The following is a 20275-nucleotide window of genomic DNA, read 5'->3' as shown; positions in this document are numbered from 1 at the left end:
TCCCTTCCCTTCCCTTCCCTTCCCTTCCACCTTCCCTTCCACCTTCCCTTCCCTTCCTTTCTTTCCTTCCCTCACTCCCTCCCTCCCTTCCTTTCTGCGCCCCCCTCTCTTTTTCTTTCTTGTCTCTTTCCTTATTATTTATTTTTTCTCCTTTAAGGGGATTCTTTTTTTTTTTAACTCCAACTCATTTAACCCTCACAACCACCCCGTAGAATAGCTCCTATTATTATCCCCACTTCACATATGAGAAAACTGAGGTTTTGAGAGGTGCTATCCCTTACCTAAGGTTACCTATTAAGTAAGTAGCAGAGTAGCCCCAACCTGTGGCTCCAGAGTCTTCTTTTAATCACCAGCCTCTGCTGCCTCTCTAACCCTGATTTGACATCTGCTCAGAAGATATTGTAAGTAAGTCTATTTAGCTGTTTATGGTACCACATGAGTCATTCATTCATATTTTAAAAACCGATTGCATGGTCACGACTGGGCTGAGGGAAGTGGATGCAAGGCCCCTGGTCTCCAAATGTTTGGCTTAGGGAACTAATAAGTAAAAAGGCAATGGTGAGAAGTTTGAAACTTTCCCTCTAAGAACAGGAACAAGCAAGGATGTCCTCTCTCAGTACTGCATTCCAACATCATAGTGATTTTCAACCTTTTTCATCTCATGGCATACATAAACTACTAAAATTCTATGGCACACCAAAAAAAATTTTTTTTTTGCTGAATTGACAAAAAAAAGGTATAATTTTTATTCATTTACACCAGATAGCTATTGTTGCATTGGCTGTTGTCATTTTTTAAATTTGACAATCTAAGAAAAAAGAGGGCAGTGCCCTCTTTAAAAAAAATTCTTGTAGCACATGGTTGAAAATTGCTGCAACATTGTATTGGAAGTCCTAGTTAACTCAATAAACAAAACAAAACAAAAAGGAAAAATAAGGTATACAGATTGGGAGAGAAGAAATATAGCTGTCTTTGTTCGCAGATGACATGATCACTTATGTAGAAAATCCTAAAGACTTGAAAACAATAAACTCCTGCAACTAATAAGCATTTATAGGCTCTGGCTGAGTAACTCAGTTGGTTAGAGTTGTCCCACTATGCCAAGGTTGCGGGTTCAATCTCCAGTAGGGCACATACCAGAAGCAACCAATGAATGCATAAGTGAAATAACAAATTGATGTTTCTCTGTGTCTCCCCACCCCTCAAAATCTATAAATAAAGATAAAATAAGCACTTACGGCAAGATTGTAAAATACAGGTTAATTAGCAAAAGTCAATAATGTTCCTATATACCAACAATGAATAAGTGGAATTTGAAATAAAAACACAAAACCATGTACCTTAACACCCTCCAAAATGAAATATTTAGGTATAAATCTAACAAAATATGTATAAGAGTTATATGAGCACCTAGCTGGTGTGGCTCAGTGGTTGACCTATGAATCAGGAAGTTATGGTTAGATTTCCAGTAGGGACATATGCCTGGGTTGTGGGCTTGATCCCATTGTGGGGCATGCAGAAGGCTGCCAATCAATGATTCTCTCTCTCTGGAATCAATTAAAAAATTTTAAAGAGTTATATGGACAAACTATAAAACTATGATGAAAGATATCAAAGAAAAACTAAATAAATGGAAAGACATTCCATGTTCAAAAATAGTAAGATTCGACATTTTCAAAATATGAGTTCTTCCCAACTTGATCTACAGATTCAAGACAATCCCAGTGAAACTCACAACAAGTTATTTTAAGAGGAAAAAGACCCAGAATAGTCAACACAATATTAAAGGAGGATAGTCAGAGGACTGACACTACCTGACTTCAAGACTTACTATAAAGCTACAGTAATCAAGTATTAATGAAAGAATGAGCAAATAGAACACTGGAACAGAATAAAAAGCCCAGAAGCAGATACACATATAGTCAATTCTTCTTTGACTGAGAAGCAAAGGCAATGCTAATGAAGCAAATTAATATTTCAACAAATGGTGTTGGAACAAGTGGACATCTATGTACAAAAAAAATGAATCTGGACATAGATAGACCTTACATCTTTCACAAAAGTTAACTCAAAATGTTTCATAGTCCTAAATGTAAAGTGGAAAACTAAAAAACTAGATGATAACATGGGAGAAAACCTAGATGACCTTGGGCATAGCTATGACTCCATGAAAGAAAGAATTGATAAGTAGACTTCATTAAAATTAAGAACTACTCTGTGAAAGACAATGTCAAGAGAATGAGAAAACAAACTACAGGCTGGAAGAAAATATTTGCAAAAGACACATCTGATAAAGGACTGTTATCCAAAATATCCAAAGAACTCTTATAATTTAACAAGGAAAAAAACAATCCAATTTAAAAAAGGGCCAAAGACATTAACCAGCATCTCACCAAAAAAGATTTACAGATGGCAAATAAGCATATGAAAAGATGCTCCACATCATACTTCATCAGGAAAATGCAAATTAAAACATTAATGAGCTACCACTACCCACCTTTTAGAATGCCCCAAATCCAGAACACTGACAACACCAAATGCTGACGAGGGGGTGGAGCAACTGGAACTCTCATTCACTGCTGGTGGGAATGCCAAATGGTACAGAAACTCTGGAAGAAAGTTTGACAATTTCTTACAAGCCTAAACATACTCATGCTATGATCCAGCAATCAAGCTCCTTGATATGTACCCAAATGAGTTGAATACTATGTCAACACAAAAACCTGCACACAGATGTTGATAGCAGCTTTATTCGTAATTGCCAAAACTTGGAAGCAACCAAGATGTCATTCAGTAGGTGAATGGATAAACTGTGGTGCATTCCGACAAAGAAAGAAAATGAGCTTTCAAGCCATGAAATGACATGGTGGAACCTTAAATGTTTATCACTAAGTGAAAGAAGCCAATCTAAAAAAACTACAAAGTGTATCTTTACATATTCTTGAAAAGATAAAACTTTGGAGACAGTAAGAAGATTGGTGGCTGCCAGGAGTTGAGGGGAAGAGGGATGAATACGTGGAGCACACAGGATTTTTAGGGCAGTGAAAATATTCTGTATGATACCATAATGGTGGATACATGTCAATATACATTTGTCCAAACTTATAGAATGTACAACATCAAGAGTGAGTTGCAATGTAAACTATAAACTCCGGGCAATAACGATGTGTCAACTCAGGTTCATCAATTGTAATAAATGTACCACTGTGGTGGGGGATGTTAATAATGGGGGAGGCAGAGGTGGGCTAGAAGAGGTTAATGGGGGGGGGAGAAATGGGGATATATGTAAGACTTTAAACAATAAAGATTTAAAAAAATAATGGGGGAGGCTATGCATTAGTGGGGATATATGGGGGATCTCTATAACTTCCCTTCAATTTTGCTATGAACTTAAAATTACTCTAAAAAGTGAAGCTGTTTTTTTTTTTTATTTTTAAAAAGCAGGCTAACAAAATAAGACACCAATGAAAAGGCTCATATTATACTGAAATAACAAATATTCATAATTTAAAAAAATTGAACTTTATGTAAAATAAGGGTTTTTAAAAAATTTAGACTCCCCCTCACTCCCCACATCTGTAATGGGTCTAACAAAGATTTGAAAGGATTCCATGAGTTATGCCAACTGCTTGCAATGGCTGGCACATGGTGAGTGCCCAATAAATGTTACATATTACATGTATACCTTGGTTTTTTAATCCTCGCCAGAGGACATTTTTTCCATTGATTTTCAGACAGAGTGGAAGGGAGGGAGGAAGGGGGAAAGGGGTAAAAGAGAAAGGGAGGGAAGGGGGAGAGAGAAAGAGAGAGGAAGGGAAAGAGAGGTAGAGAGAGAGTGAGGAACATCCATGAGAGAGAGAGACACATCGATTGGTTGCCTCCCACACATACCCAGAATCAAACCCATGACACTTCGGTCCATGAGTATACACCAGCGGTTCTCAACCTGTGGGTCGCGACCCCTTTGGGTGTCAAACGACCCTTTCACAGGGGTCACCTAAGACCATCGGAAAACACACATATAATTACATATTGTTTTTGTGATTAATCACTATGCTTTAATTATGTTCAATTTGTAACAATGAAATTGGGGGTCACCACAACATGAGGAACTGTATTAAAGGGTCGCGGCATTAGGAAGGTTGAGAACCACTGGTCTACACCATAACCACTGAACAACACTGGCCAGCCAGGTATACCTTGTTTTATTGTGCTTCACTTTACTGCATTTCACAGTTGTTACTTTTCTTACAAATTGAAGGCAAGACCCTCCATCAGCACCATTAGGAATTAGCTTTACTGTGGTGATCTGGAACCAAACCCGAAATATTTCCAAGGTATGGTTTATTGTTTCTAGCACCCTGGACAGCATCTGACACAAAGTAGGCACTTGCTGGCCCTAGGGGATCCAGCCACCTGCAGAAAGAAGCCAGTCTAAGGGAGGAAAGGACCTGGAAGGCCTTGGCAGCCAATGGGATTATTCAATAGGCAGGCAAGCAGGTAAACAAACCTGCCTGAAGAAACCAGTTCTGCAACCTTCCTCTGGCTGCTCTAGGCCCAGGTCCCAGAGCCTGTCTCAAAACTTTGATCTAGGACAGTGATGGCGAACCTATGACACGCGTGTCAGAGGTGACACAAGAACTCATTTTTTGGTTGATTTTTCTTTGTTAAATGGCATTTAAATATATAAAATAAATATCAAAAATATAAGTCTTTGTTTTACTATGGTTGCAAATATCAAAAAATTTCTATATGTGACACGGCACCAGAGTTAAGTTAGGATTTTTCAAAATGCTGACACGCCGAGCTCAAAAGGTTCGCCATCACTGATCTAGGAGGTTTAATTGTTTCCCGTTTAGATACAATTCAAAAGACTTTAGAGCTGTGTCCCTCACAAGCTTGCTTCCAGCACTTCAGGTTGGTGGCCAGTTGCTTTGCCACATTCCATGGGTCACTTCCTACAAATGCTGAGAGGAGAGCCCCTTGTGATGGCTAGATTGGTAAATGGATTTGTGTGCTTGCAAATATTTACTGAACACGCCTGTGATCATTTTTTTGTTCTACTAGGAGAGACAATTGGGAAAATTTTTGATTTCCCAGCCTTCTTTGTAGTTAAGAATGGTCATGTGACTTTACATGGCCAATGACACATAAAGGGGAGTGAGTCTGTTGGCATTATAATTCTTGACTAAATAGACAACGCTTTGCTCCAGGTATTGCAGGAAGGAGTTCTTTGGAAAAGGTGAAATGCTACTGCTAATGATGGGTACTGTTCTGAAATGGAGGTGGCATAGCCTTCAGGGGCATTGAGTTCCCCTGAGTCTACTACACAGACTGATAAAAATAGCTGGCATCCATTCATGTCACTACCTGCTGCGCACTGTTTTAAATGCAATACAAATGTTAACTCATTTCCTCCTCAGCAAAGGACCAAAAGGCAGGTATTATTATCTCCATTTACAATAACAGAAGTCAAGTATACAAAGTAAGCACCTTGCCCAACATGGATTTTAAGTGGCAGAGGGGATATTAGAACCCAAGTGATCAGACTCTCTGAGACTCTTCATTGTTAGCTACACTTACAAGTATGAGCCCAGGCCAGTCCTGTGAAAATAACCAAAGCCATCCCTGCCACACATTGAGCATTTACTATGTGGCAACCTGGAACTAAGTGCAGTCAGTGTGTGTGTTACTGTGTCCAGTGAAAAGGAAATAGGTGACAGGACTTGTCACATGATTGGTAAGAACTGTGGAGACTAAAGGGGCCTCCACCAGACACCAGATCATGACTCATGGAAACAGGTTGCAGGTCAATTTTCTTTCATTATTAACCACAGTAAATCACCCGCTCTCAAGGACATTCTTGTCCTCTCCTTGGCCACATGTGATAAAGGCCATATGTACCTTACCACAGAGAAAAGCAGGGCATGGAAGGAAACAGAGCTGAGAATCAAGGCCATGATCCCTCGCAGCTAGAACAGATCCTCCTCCCTTGTTTTAGCCTCACAGACCTTCCCTGCGCTCTGGAAGAAGCCACTCAGCTGGATAAAGAGAGAGCTCCAAGATGTGCTGTTAAATAAATAATAAAAATTTTAAAAAGCAAAGTGCAGGACAGGGTGTGGAATAGGCTACATTTTGTAAAAGGAGGGGAAGATAAAAATAGATAATAGATATTTGTGGGTTTTTTTTTAAACCTTAGAAGGATATGCCAGAAACTAATACAAATGATTACTCAAGAGGAACAAGGTGGGCAGGGGAAGGGGTAAGAGAGACCTGCCAGTGTGTACATCTATACACATGCACACAGGCATGCACGTGCATAGGCACACACAGAGAATTGATTTTTGAAGCACATTAATGCATTACCTATTTTTAAAAAAGTATCACAAGAAAAAACAAAGCAGGGGTAATGGCAGAGGGTCAGAGAAGGCTTGTGATTGTAGACCTGAATGCATCCATCTGTGGGACTGTAGGATATTGTCCAAATCTCCCACTGGCCTGTGGATTCCTGACGGCAGGCCTAGACCTGCTCTGGTTGCCAGCCAGATGCCAGCACGCAGCTAGTGACTGAGAAATGCTTAAAATGAACGTGAGTAGATGCACCAAGCAACCCACCTAGGCTTGTACCTCAGCTTGCAGCTGGGCTCTGTTTCCATGAAATAAAACTAATGGTTGAGGAGGAAGAGAACACAGCCACCAGTGCAAGAAAAGTGCTCTAAGAAATAGTGCTGAAAGAAAGTGTGCACTGCAGGGATCAGCAAACTTTTTCTGTAAAGGGCCAGAAAGTAAATATTTTAAGTTTGGGGGCCATATGGTCTTGGTTGCAACCACTCAACTCTGCTATTATAGTGTGAAAGCAGCCACAGATAATACATAACTGAGTGAGCATGGATGGTTGTGCCCCAATAAAACTTTATTCATGGATACTAAAACCTAAAGTTCATACAATTTTACATGCCATGAAATACTTTTTTTAACCACTAAAAAATGCAAACACTATTCTTAGTTCCTGGACCATACAAAAACAGGCAACATGGCACTATGTTGATGTATTTGATGTATGTAGACACTTTCTAAAAGGAGACAGGTCACAGTGGCTGCTTCAATGGAGGGTTCAGGGATGGGAAGGAAGTTGACTTTTTTTACTTTTAAATAATGTACCATGTGCAAATTAATAAAATATTGTTTGAAAGTTAGTACTAAAGAGAGAAAGGAGGCTGTGTATGAAGAGCCCAAGCTCTGGAGTAAGAGACCAGGGCCAAAATCCCAACTCTCTTCCTCACTTGCTGTGCATCCAACAGGCAAGTTGTTTTACCCCTCTGAGCCTTAGCACTTTGGGGATTGGTACTGGCCTCATGAGCTGTCGTGAGGATTCCATGGGTTAATCCTTTTGTACTTTGTCAGGCACCTTGACTGTGCTGGCTATTGTTATCTTTCTTATTAAGTCATTCATGGGAAAAAGTCCTTCTCTGAAGGGAAGCCTGAAACATAACTGCAGCAATGAAATTCCCCTTGAAAGCCCGCCCAGTTCCACAGCGAGTCATCCATCTGTCCACATAATAGATGCCTCATGACCTGGGGAAGCTCATTTGTATTAGCAACCACATTCCACAGAGATGCATCCTGGAGCCACGACTGCACATCCTGTTCAACGGAGCTGCTCCCTAAGTCTGGGTCTACTCCTGACTGTCACACTGCAGGGCCATGCACTCATGAGATCATTAAGTGGCCATTTATTATACACCTACTGTATGCAAGGACAAGCAGGTAGACATTCCTCTGGACCTCACTGTGGAGGCTGCAGGTACAAACATGAGCTTCTTTTAAAATAATTGTTGGGACCACAAAGTAGATTCTTTGGTTGTATGTTCCCATAAATCTCGTATTTCACTGTGTGTTTACTCATTTGACAAATATTTACTGATCTCCTAAAGGCCAGGCACTGTTCTAGGCACTCGGTCTTAACAAGGACCCTCATTCTCTGAACTTTAAAACCTGCCAGAAAGGAACCTGGGGAATGAATCACAGTTTCTTCTGTGTCCTCTGTGCTCAGCTCAAGCCATGGCCAGCAAATATCCAACATTAACTGGGTCAAATTACTGAGCATGGAGGACATCTGGTATCTGGGCCTATCTGGTGTCTCTGCCCCAACTTTTGGTGACAGCAGTCCACTTTTCCTGGGGATAACCATTCCTCCTATCTGTGGGGGACCCTGACCATTCACATGACCCAAGCTAGGCCAATCAGTTGCTCAACCTGAAGAATTTGAATTTCAAACTGCTAATAAAAATAATAATGGTAACAGCAGCAGCAGTAAAATAAAAATAGCAATTAATATTTATCTAACCATATACTTTGTATAAGGTACTATTCTATATGTCTCAAGTATCTATCAATTTATTTCATCTCATAGCAAGTCTGTTCTTAGCCCTGTCTGAAAAACTGAGGCACAGAAAGGCTGGGAAACTTCTGAATAAGTGCTGAGGTTGGAATGGATGGCCAAGAGGCCAGCTACAGAGTCAGAGCTCCTCACTGCTACCCTCCACTGCCTCCTCCACCCCAGGATGGCAGGGCCCTAAGGACGTGGCCCTGAATATCCCATTTGAGATGCCCCGAGCTGCTCTTAAGCTTTACTTTTGCTGCAGGGGGGCCACACTGGTTTCTGGCGCTTGCAGCCCAAGCAACCTGATCAATAAACTAGGACTACTTACTTGGTTTCACACGTTCTGCAAGAGAAACCTGCAGTACTTCCAAATGCTACAGGGCAGGGACAGCTTATAAACATTTTAGGAGGTAGAATCAGTGGTCAGGGCATTTGGGGGCAGCCTGCATCTGCAAGAACAGCCATCTTTCCACCTGGGGAGGGAAACCCAATAGGAGACTGACAGCAGGAGGGAGAGCCCAGGAGATACACTAGCGGCCCACCCCAGAGGGCTACTGCTGGCACTTGGGTGGAACAATCCTTTGTTACTATACCAATCCTCTGCATTGGGGGGCATTTACTATCCTTGGCCCCCAGGTCCTAAACTCCTGTAGTGCTCCCTCTCCTTCACTGTGAGACCGAACCGTCCCACATGTCTCCTAGGGGGTGGTATCCAGTGGCTGCATCCCTAACCCCCACACCAAGTTCCATGTTTGGCAGCCCCTGTCAAGCACTTTCCTAACTTAGATTCTGGCCCCAGGCTGGGTTCTTTGATTTTCTATTAGCTGTTTTAAGTCCCACAACATTCAAGTTTTAATTACTTATTAACACCCACTGAGCCTTTGCTCTTCCTCACAGCCACCAATGAAGTGGGCACCATGACCAATATCGCTCCCCTTTTACAGATGAGGAAACTGAGCCCCAACAGGCTGCGTGACTTGCTAGCAGGTAGGAAAGCCTCGATTTGGGCAGTCTCTTCAGAGTGTGGAGGGATTGGGGGTTATGACCAGTGTCTAGGGCTTTTCTGCTTGGTCCTGGAGATGGTCTGCTTCCCCTCTGCATTCAGCTTTAAACCTCACCACTGCCATAGGCCTCATCAGAAAGCCCTCCTCGATACCTAGGTCAGGCTCTGCATTCCACAGATTAACATGCTCTCCAACCACCTGTATTTTTTCCTTTAAAGAACTCATCACAGTGGCAATCAGTGCTTGTAAAGGTATTTGTCAAGTGTCTGAGTCTCTTGCCTCCCCTTCAGACTGTCAACTCCATGAGGGAGCATTGCTTAATGATGTGCTTGTGTCTGGTGGCCCAGACCTGGCACCATGTGGGCACTATGAATATTTGCTGAGTAACAAATCAACTACTTTTTTTAAAATTCACATTTAAAACTAGAACAGCAAAGCACTGGTTCTTAAAAATGAAACCCGGGTGAAGGCCTGGCCTAGAATCAAGGGAAACAAAGAGATCAGTAGAGTCACCTGAGCATTTAAATGGTGGAACTGAGGAAGGGGGGATGCACCACTGGGTGACAGAACAGAGGGAAGAGAGTCTGTGATGGCACAATCATGGAAACTTAAAAGTTAGCATTAAAAATAAATGCTGGAGAAACAAGAGCATTAAAGTAAACACCAATTATTCTGCCTAGAATTTCTACTCCTGCATTTCATCTCACACCCTCCCAACAACACTAAGGCTAACTAAGAGCACAGGGAATGGCGAACAGGACTGTCTGTGTTCAAATCTCACCTCTGCCGAGAATAACTACATACGATCTTGGGTGTGGGTGTATGTTAATTAACCACTGTGCATCAGGAAATGGGGATCAGTGGGATCTAGGTCATGATGTTGTTGTAAAATGAGTTCACCCATGAATACTGCCAGGCATACAGTAAGCACTCAATAAAGACAAGCTGTTACCACAATATCACTGCTCTTCAGTCCCTACAACCAAGAGAATGGGAAGGCCACTTTGCCAGTGGGCCATACTTGTCCTATGATTTCCTACCACTGATGCCTAAGCTGCCCTCTCTCTTCGTTGCTGAACTTGGATTTTGAGCCAACAAAACAGTCCCTTGTTTATCTCGGGTAATCTAAAGTGAGTTCTGACACTTAGAAGCAAGCATTCCAATATAACATCAATGTCCAGTCATTTGAGATGCCAACCACACATCTTACAGCACAGAAAAAAAGGTACAAAGAGGTTGCATCAAATTGTAGAGTTTTCCCTCCCACACACTCAAGAATGCACCTAACCCTCTCACAACCCCCTGGACCCCTGCAATATGGACAAGTAATTTAAATAGAATAGATGTCCAGCATTCCACTTCATAAACATTGGCTCTGGTATGAATGTGAGATGAGAGTCAAGCATATGTATTCCCTCAGGCAGGCTAAGTTCTTCACCATGGAGTAGCTCACCACTCTGAGTGGTGTCCTATTATTCCAAGACACACATTTTTCAGACAGCATGGCCTCTAAAGGCAAACCAATTCCTTTGGCAGGTGCTTATCAGAAGAAAGAATACGTTTTGAACCTGGGGAGAGGGGTAACTGACTGTATGGGGTAATATTTACTTTTTCTTGCCACCTAATACATATTCTCCCTTTTTTCTTTAATAACTAAACTCCTATATGTTAGCCAGAACAATGCTGATGTGAGTGAAGGCTACATTTCCCACCCTCCCTTGCGGTCAGATGTGGTCACGTTCAGACCAATGGCATGGGAGTGGGACAGGTTGTACTACTTCTGAGTCACCCTTGGAAGTGTGATAGAATTCAGGAGCTTGATTAATAGGGGGTTACCTCTTTATTTTCAATGACCTCTAATTGCAATTCAGCACTTCCATAGGCAAACCACAATAGTCTTCACAACACCTATGAATTTCTCACCAACAGAAATCACAGGTTTTTAAAATAATAACATTACACAGTTCTTACAAACATCTCAAAATAGTATTCACACCCTTTAGTACTTTGAAATTATGTAGTTATAAAATTATGTCACTGAATTCTGCCATTTCTATGTCACAAATTTATCTTAATATGTTAAAAACTATATTTCAACACAATTGGTAATTCCATGTGTTTTATTAATTTAAAAATATGATTTTGTGAAATAGATGTCAAAGAGTCCATGGCACACAAATATTAAGAAACTGTTCTGTTCTTCGAAAGTTAAACATTGTTACCACATGACCCAGCAATTCTACTCTTAGGTACATATCCAAGAAAACTGAAAAATATGTTTACACGAAAACTTGCACACAAACAGTATTATTCATAATAATAAAAAAGTGAAAGCAATCCAAAAGTCTATCAATTGATGAGTGGCTAAATAAAAAGTGGTATAGCCATACAATGTAGTATCATTCAGCCATAGAAAGGAATAAAAAGGAAACATGTTACAACATATGGATGAACCTTGAAAACATTATGCTAAATGAAAGAAGCCAGACACAAAAAGGCCAAACATTGCACTATTCAGTTTAAATGAAATGTCCAGAAGAGGCAACTCAATAGAGACAGAAAGTAGATTAGTAGTTGCCAGGGGCTGAGAGGAGGGAGAAATGGGAAATGAGTGCAGGGCTTCTTTTTGGCATGATGAAAATGTTCTGTAATTAGATTTTGCACAACCTTGTGAATGCACTAAAAATTATCTGTAAAAAACAAACAAACACACAAAAAAACTCCTACCTTAAGAGAAAGGCGGGTGGTGCCCCTTCTCCCATATCCTCCCTTTCCATGGAGCAGAACGCATGCAATTTAATAGCGGAGAGTCATTTGGGACCATACATGGGGCCAACATCCCAGCAATGGGACAATAAGATGGCAGGATCCTGGGTCCCCAACATTATCAGCCCTGGGCTGCTCACTCTTAAACGACTTCATGAGAGAGAAATCAACTGCTTTCTCACTTATACCACTGCTAATATGGGTCTGTCATAGCAGCCAAACCTATATTCAGCTTACTAGTATACCCAACATCCTCTTAAAAGATGATTAAAGGTGATCTCACTCTACAGTTTTTGTTTTACCCAATGTGGCTGAAGCTAACTCTTCTATGAAATGCACCCCCACATATCTGAGTGTCCCCTCTCCTGCAGGAGAGGAGGGTTCAGCCACCTTGGCTGTCAGGCCAGCTTGGTGACTTTTTCATTCCCCGCCCCTCAACGTCCCCCTCCACCTGGTTCCTACCCTCACACAGGCCTTCACCACCCTATTGTCTATGTCTATAGGTAATGCATACATGCATGTTAAGATCTTTGGCTAATCATTTCCCACTCCATCACCCTTCCCTCTGAGATCTGTCAGTCTGTTCCATGTTTCCATGTCTCTGATTCTATTTTATTCACCAGTTTATTTTGTTCATTAGATTTCTTGGTTTTTTTATTTTTATTTTGGATTCAATTGTTGATAGATATGTATTTATTGCCATTTTAATGTTCATATTTTTCTTCTCCTTCTCCCCCTTCTTAAAGAATACCCTTCAACATTTCATACAATGCTAGTTTGGTGGTGATGAACTCCTTTAGCTTTTTCTTGTCAATGAATCTCTTTAACCTTAAATGATAGTTTTGCTGGGTAGAGTAATCTTGGTTATAGGTCTTTGCTATTCATCACTTTAAATATTTCTTGCCATGCCCTGCAAAGTTTCTGTTGAGAAATCAGTTGACGGTTATATGGGTGCTCCCTTGTAGATAACTGCTTTTCTCTTGCTGCTTTTAAGATTCTCTCTTTGTGCCCTAGCTGGTTTGGCTCAGTAGATAGAGCATCGGCCTATGGACTGGAGGGTTCTGGGTTCAATTCTGGTCAAGGGCACATGCCTGGGGGCGTGCAGGAGGCAGCCAATCAATGATTCTCCCTCATCATTGATGTTTCTCTCTCTCTCTCCCTCTCCCTCTCTGAAATCAATTAAAAAAATGTTTTTTTTGTGTGTGTGGTTTTTTTTTTAAAAAAAGATCCTCTCTTTGTCTTAACTCTGCTCTGAGAGGCTCACTGTGGCTTTAAGAGAAAAGAGAGTAACCCAGAAAAAGGCTTCCAACTGCAGGATCCTTGATGGACAGCAGGGATTCCGGATGGTGTCAGCAGTATGGGATAGATAGTTCCTTGGAAGTATTCAAATAGTCAAGTGTTAAACATTTGACCTTAGCTTCCTACTCCCTTGGCCTCCTTAAATGAGTAACAGGCTAATTAAAAAAATGTATGTTAATTGCTGTACTCTAGTTAACGTGGTAAAGTTTTTATTTCTAGGAGATGTACCATCTCAACTGGCCCCAAGACTCCAAAGGGAAGGTCACTTTGGCATCATTAATACCAAAGAGCCCATAAAAATATGGTTGAAGCATATATTTCCTTCAATCTACCAGTAAAACTTTCTCTTTGAAATTTCACTGCCAGGCTTTAAAAACTTCTGGTCATTGTTCCCTGCTCCAGTTCAATGACAGGCTAACCATAATTTTAAATGAGTAAACCATTCCACTTTCATCACATTCACTAAATAAAGGTGTGTGTTTTTGTGTTGTTATTTTTAATTTTATTATCTAGTATGTACTAGGTCTGTGATTAGAGGAAAAAGCAACAGGCTTGGGCTTGACCTCCTGGGACTCTCAGCCCAGTGGGGAAGACAGATATTAAAGACATCAAGGCAACTGTAACATATAATTAAATTTTATAACTGCTCTGAAGGTTTGCCAGGAAAGAATAACAGGGCCAAGTTTAGATTCAGGATGGTCCAGAAGGGCCTCTTAAAAGATTTGATATTTAAGCTGGGATCTGAGGGATGAGAAGACGAGGAGAAAAGCCATTAGGAAAAGCATTTTAAGCACAAGGAAGAGCACATACAAAGACTTTGAGGTAGGAAAAATCTTGGCTTGTTTGAGAAACTAAATAAAAACTGGCTGGCAGGGGCTGCATCATGGGGCCACAGTAAAGTGTTGTTATTTTTTTGTTTTTTGAGAGAGATGGCAGGGAGTTGGAGAGATAGAGAAACAATGACATGAGAGACACATTGATTGGTTGCTTCCCACATGCACCCCGATCAGGGCCAGGGCCAGGGCCAGGGCCTGAGCCTGCAACCGAGGCATGTACTCCTGACCAGAATAGAACCCAGGACCCTTTAGTCTGCAGGCTGAGGCTCTATCCCTGAGCCAAACCAGATAGGGCCACAATAAGGATTTTGAATGTTATTTTAAGTACAGGAGTATATTAGCAGATAACCGTTATTTGTTCCCCACTGGTATCCATTGTCTCTTCTACAAAACACTTTATTTTCACTTGGGGCCCAAATAACCCCCACTTTCAGACCATGAGATGTCAATGGAGTTCCAGCCCAGACATAGGACTAATTGCCTATCAAAGCCTCACGCCCTCCCCTGGTCATAGTAATGGTAATACTTGTGCACAGTCAACTTCAGAACTTTTGTATACATTTCCACATACAAAAAAGGGCTCTCTCCCTCTTCTTCCACTGAACTTAAGCTTCATACTTTGAGGCTACAATTGTTGCAATCAGCTAGTAACTATCAGAGAACAATTTGAGACTGGAACTGTTATAAATATATATTTGAGTCTTTGTCCCCAGTTGCTGACACAGAGCTTCTAAAATCCTTGGAATTTCCTGAATGACAGGAGTGATAGGAACATCTTCTGTTGTTCATAACAAACCCCTTTTCAACCATACCTGAGTTTATGCTACTGAGGTGAACCTTTGCTGAGAGGTTCTTAGAGAGTTTCAGGATCGGTTTCTACACAGACCAAGGCAAGATTAAAGGTTTGGATCCGTCAGCCCCACCCCTGGACCTACAGGAGGGGAGAGGGACTATAGATTGAGTTAATTACAAATGGTCAATGATTTAATCAATCATGCTCACATAACAAAATCTCATAAAACCCTAAACATCACTGACTGGTTTGGCTCAGTGGATAAAGCGTCGGCTTGCAGACTGAAGGGTCCCAGGTTCGATTCCAGTCAAGGGCATGTACCTTGGTTGCGGGCACATCCCCAGTAGGGGTGTGCAGGAGGCAGCTGATTGATGTTTCTCTCTCATCGATGTTTCTAGCTCTCTATCTCTCTCCCTTCCTCTCTGTAATAAATCAATAAAATATATATATTTTTAAAAAATGTCATGGAAAATATTCATTCGATAAATAGTTCTTTTGCTTCAATGGGTGCAAATATTGAATCACCATCAGGATATGGGCCATACTGTTTTAGAATACACAGACAAGTGTATCACTGTATTGGAACTTTACATCCTTTGGATGGTGTTTTTCAAAGTTTGCTCAACTCTGTATTTTAAATACAGCCAAAGCAATGAGTAAAAGATTAGCAATGCCAGAAAACCAAGCTTCCTCAGAAAGACTCATGATCAATGTCAACAACCTCATGCATGAAATACATGAATTAACAAAACTGTACAAGATGCTACATGAGGTAGAAAAGGAAGGCCAATCTGAAGCAGCAGCGAAAGGTATTGCTCCTACAGAAGTAACAGTGGCGATTAAATATGATCATAATAGTGATCTGGGTAGATATAATTATCCCCGTATAACCGAAGTTGCCGTCATATTCAGAAACGAAGGAGAACTTCCTTTTGAAAGAGACTTGTTCATTCATTGTAAAGCAGATCTCAATAATCCTACTGCCACTACAATGAAACAAATCAGTATCCTGTTTCCTACATTAGATGCAATGACATCCTATTCTTTTTCCATATGGTGAAAAAGGCTGGGGAACAGATATTGCATTAAGACTCAGAGACAACAGTGTAATCGACAATAATACTAGACAAAATGTAAGGACACGAGTCACACAAATGCAGTATTACGGATTTCATCTCTCTGTGCGGGACACATTCAATCCTATTTTAAATGCAGGAAAATTAACTCAACGTATATTGTTGATTCATATTCAAAAATGGAAGCCAATTGGATAAATTTCATTAAAGCAAACCAATTTAAGTTGAGAGTTGAAAAATATAGTAGTTTGATGGATTATCTCACAGCTAGATCTGAAAATGACAATGTGCTGATTGGAAAAATTATAATACTTCCATTGTCTTTTGAAGGTAGTCCCAGAAATATGCAGCAGTGATATTAGGATGCTATGGCAATTGTAACAAAGTATGGCAAGCCTGATTTATTTGTAACCATGACGTGCAACCCAAAATGGGCAGATATTATAAATCATTTAAAACGCTGGCAAAAAGTTGAAAACAGACCTGACTTGGTAGCCAGGGTTTTTAAGACTAAGCTGAATGCTCTTTTAAATGATATATATAAATTCGATTTATTTGGCAAGTAGATGCAATCATCATGCTACTGAGAAATCTTAATAGTAAATGAGGTCTTTGTAATGGTACCAGATTTGTTATCACAATATTGAGACCTAACATAATCAAGGCTGAAGTATTAACAGGATCTGCGGAAGGAAAGGTTGTTCTGATCCCAAGAATTGATTTGTCCCCATCTGACACTGGCTTCCCATTTAAATTAATTCGAAGACAGTTTCCCGTGATGCCAGCATTTGTGATGACTATTAATAAATCACAAGGACAAACTCTAGACAAAGTAGGAATATTCCTACCTGAACCTGTTTTCAGACATGGTCAGTTATATGTTGCTTTCTCTCAAGTTCGAAGAGCATGTGATGTTAAAGTTGTAAATACTTCATCACAAGGGAAATTAGTCAAGCACTCTGAAAGTGTTTTTACTCTTAATGTTGTATAAAGGGAGATATTAGAATAAGTTTAATCAATTTACCAGTCATTGTTTGTATCAATGTTGTTTTATATCATGTTTTGGTTGTTTTCATATCATCTTTTTGTTGTTTTTATATGTTTTTGTTTTCATATCATGTCTTTGTTGTTATACTATATTGTTATTGTTTATTTATTAATCAATTTATATATTGTTTTCATGTGCATTTTGCTAATTTTCTTTCACCTCTGACACTTCTATTATAGAGAAAGGGCAAATGGCGATATTAAAATATTTCTACTAATTAATTTCCTTTCAATGTGCACAAATTCGTGCACTGGGCCACTAGTTGTACTATAATTACCTAGAGCAGCGGTTCTCAACCTGTGGGTCGCGACCTCTTTGGCAGTCGAACGACCCTTTCACAGGGGTCACCTAAGACCATCCTGCATATCAGATATTTACATTACGATTCATAACAGTAGCAACATTACAGTTATGAAGTAGCAACGAAAATAATTTTATGGTTGGGTCACAACATGAGGAACTGTATTTAAAGGGCCAGAGGGTTGAGAACCATTGACCTAGAGCAGGGGTGGGCAAACTTTTTGACTCGAGGGCCACAATGGGTTCTTAAACTGGACCGGAGGGCCAGAACAAAAGCATGGATGGAGTGTTTGTGTGAACTAATATAAATTCAAAGTAAACATCATTACATAAAAAGGGTATGGTCTTTTTTTTTTTTTTTAGTTTTATTCATTTCAAACGGGCCGGATCCGGCCCGCGGGCCATAGTTTGCCCACGGCTGATCTAGAGTATTCAATACAGTAACATGCTATACAGGCTTGTATCCTAGGCACAATAGGCTCCCCCCGGGGTTGGAAAATTGGCTCGCGAGCCACATGCAGCTCTTTGGCCCCTTGAGTGTGTGGCTCTTCCACGAAATACCACGTGCGGGCGCGTACATACAGTGCGATTGAAACTTCGTGGCCCATGCGCAGAAGTCAGTATTTTGTGGAAGAGCCACACTCAAGGGGCCAAAGAGCCGCATTTTGCTCGCGAGCCACAGTTTGCCGACCACTGGGCTGTACCATACAGCCTAGATGTGTACTAAGCTGTACCATCTAGGTGTGTGTAAGTGCATGCTATAATGCTCACAGCACAACAATATAGCCTAACTAGAGGCCCGGTGCACAAAAACTTGTGCACTCGGGAAGGTCCCTCAGCCCAGCCTGTGCCCTCTCACAGTCTGGGACCCGTCGGGGGATGACCACCTGCTGGCTTAGGCCCGCTCCCTAGGGGATTGGGCCTAAGCTGGCAATCAGACATCCCTCTGGCAGCCCGGGAGCCCTCAGGGGATGTCCACTTGCCAGCGGGGAGCAGGCCTAAGCTGCAGTCTGACATCCTTAGGGCTGCTGAGGAGGCAGGAGAGGCTCCCACCACCACCACTGTACTGGCAGCCATCAGCCTGGCTTGTGGCTGAGCAGAGCTCCCCCTGTGGGAGTGCACTGACCACCAGGGGGCAGCTTCTGCATTAAGCGTCTGCCCCCTGGTGGTCAGTGTGTGTCATAGTGACCAGTCATTCCCAGTCTTTCTGCTGTTAGGGTCAGTTTGCATATTACCCTTTTACTATATAGGATAGAGGCCTGGTGCATGGGTGGGGGCCGGCTGGTTTGCCCTGAAGGGTGTCCAGATCAGGGTGAGGGTCCCGCTGGGGTGCCTGGCCAGCCAGGGTGAGGGACTGATAAGTGTTTGCAGGCTGGGCACACCCCCTTCAGGGTTGGGGTCCCCACTGGGGTGCCTGGCCAGCCTGGATGAGGGGCTGATGGCTGTTTGCAGGCGGCCACAGCACCTTCAGGGTGGGGGTCCCCACTGGGGTGCCTAGCCATCCTGGGTGAGGGGCTGAGGGCCGTTTGCAGGCTGGCCACAGCCCCTTCAGGGTGTGGGGTCCTGCTGGGGTGCTTGGCCAGTCTGGGTAAGGGGCTGAGGGCCGTTTTCAGGCTGGCCAAGCCCCCCGGCGACGGAAGCTCCCAGCCTCTCCTTTTCTCGTTTCTATTTTTTTTTTATTCTGGGATTTATTTACCTTCTATAATTGAAACTTTGTTGCCTTCAGTGGAGTTCAGAGCTGGCTGTGGCAGGCGGGAAGCTTGGCTTCCTCCATCACTGGGGCAATCAAGCCTCCTGCTTGCTCCAGCTACGTGGCCACCTTGGTTGGGTTAATTTGCATATAGTCGCTCTGATTGGCTGGTGGGCATGGCTTAAGGCATAGCAAACGTAAGGTCAATTTGCATGTTTGTCTTTTATTAGATTAGATGATGCATTTCACACAACAAATCTCTGTCGTTAAGAAATGTGAGAATTCACTGCCACAACCAAGTGCCTAGAGTAAATGGTATTCTCAGTAAATGACTTTGTCTGGACCCTAGGACTATTGATCATGACTTCAGCACACAAAACCTGTCCCAGGCTCTAGAAGGCAACTCAGAATTCTTTTAGGCTTGTATGGATCTGATACAGGTCTGTGTTATCCTATATAATAAAGAGGTAATATACAAATTGACCATCACGCCCTCGTACAAGATGGCTGGCAAGGGAGGGCAATTGTTGGTGATCAGGCCAGCAGGGGAAGGCAGTTAAAGGCAACCAGGCCAGCAGGGGAGGGCAGATGGGGGCGACCAGGCCAGCAGGGGAGGGCAGTTGGGGGCGACCGTGCCAGCGGGGGAGGGACGGCAGTTGGGGGGGACCAGGCCTACAGGTTAAGGCAGTCAGGGGCGACCAGCCCAGCAGGGAAGGGCAGTTGGGGGCGACTGGGCAGGCAGAGGAGCAGTTAGGCATAGATTAGGCTGGCAGGGGAGTGGTTAGGGGGCAAATCAGGTAGGCAGGCAGGTGAGCCGTTGGGAGCCAGCAGTCCTGGATTGTGAGAGGGGATGTCTGACTGCCGGTTAGGCCCGATCCCACATCAGGCTAAACTGGCAGTCGGACATCCCCCAAAGGGTCCCCAGATTTGAGAGGGTGCAGGCTGGGCTTGAAGGAACACACCCTTCAAGTGCAACAAATTCATGCAGGGGGCCTCTAGTTTTAAACTGTAAGGACCCTAGGGTAAGAACTTGCCACCTGGTTCATTGATGGCCACCTCATCCTCCTTGGTATGGTCCAC

The 20275-nt window shown here is 42.3% G+C and overlaps 1 protein-coding gene across 1 annotated transcript in view; it reads right to left on the bottom strand.

Moving 5' to 3' along the window:
- Nucleotides 1–20275, bottom strand: part of SIPA1L3 (signal induced proliferation associated 1 like 3) — a 261128-nt gene that overhangs the window by 205031 nt on the left and 35822 nt on the right. Inside the window, exon 2 of the mRNA XM_023760563.1 lies at nucleotides 2498–2609. The gene's annotated coding sequence lies outside the window, so the exon portion shown is untranslated. The remainder of the gene's footprint in view (nucleotides 1–2497; nucleotides 2610–20275) is intronic.

This window comes from Myotis lucifugus, unplaced genomic scaffold (genome assembly GCF_000147115.1).
Source record: "Myotis lucifugus unplaced genomic scaffold, Myoluc2.0 scaffold_185, whole genome shotgun sequence".
In the NCBI taxonomy this organism is placed as follows: domain Eukaryota; kingdom Metazoa; phylum Chordata; class Mammalia; order Chiroptera; family Vespertilionidae; genus Myotis; species Myotis lucifugus.
The sequence above is the reverse complement of the archived record's forward strand: the minus strand, read 5'-3'. Positions and strand labels throughout refer to the sequence as shown.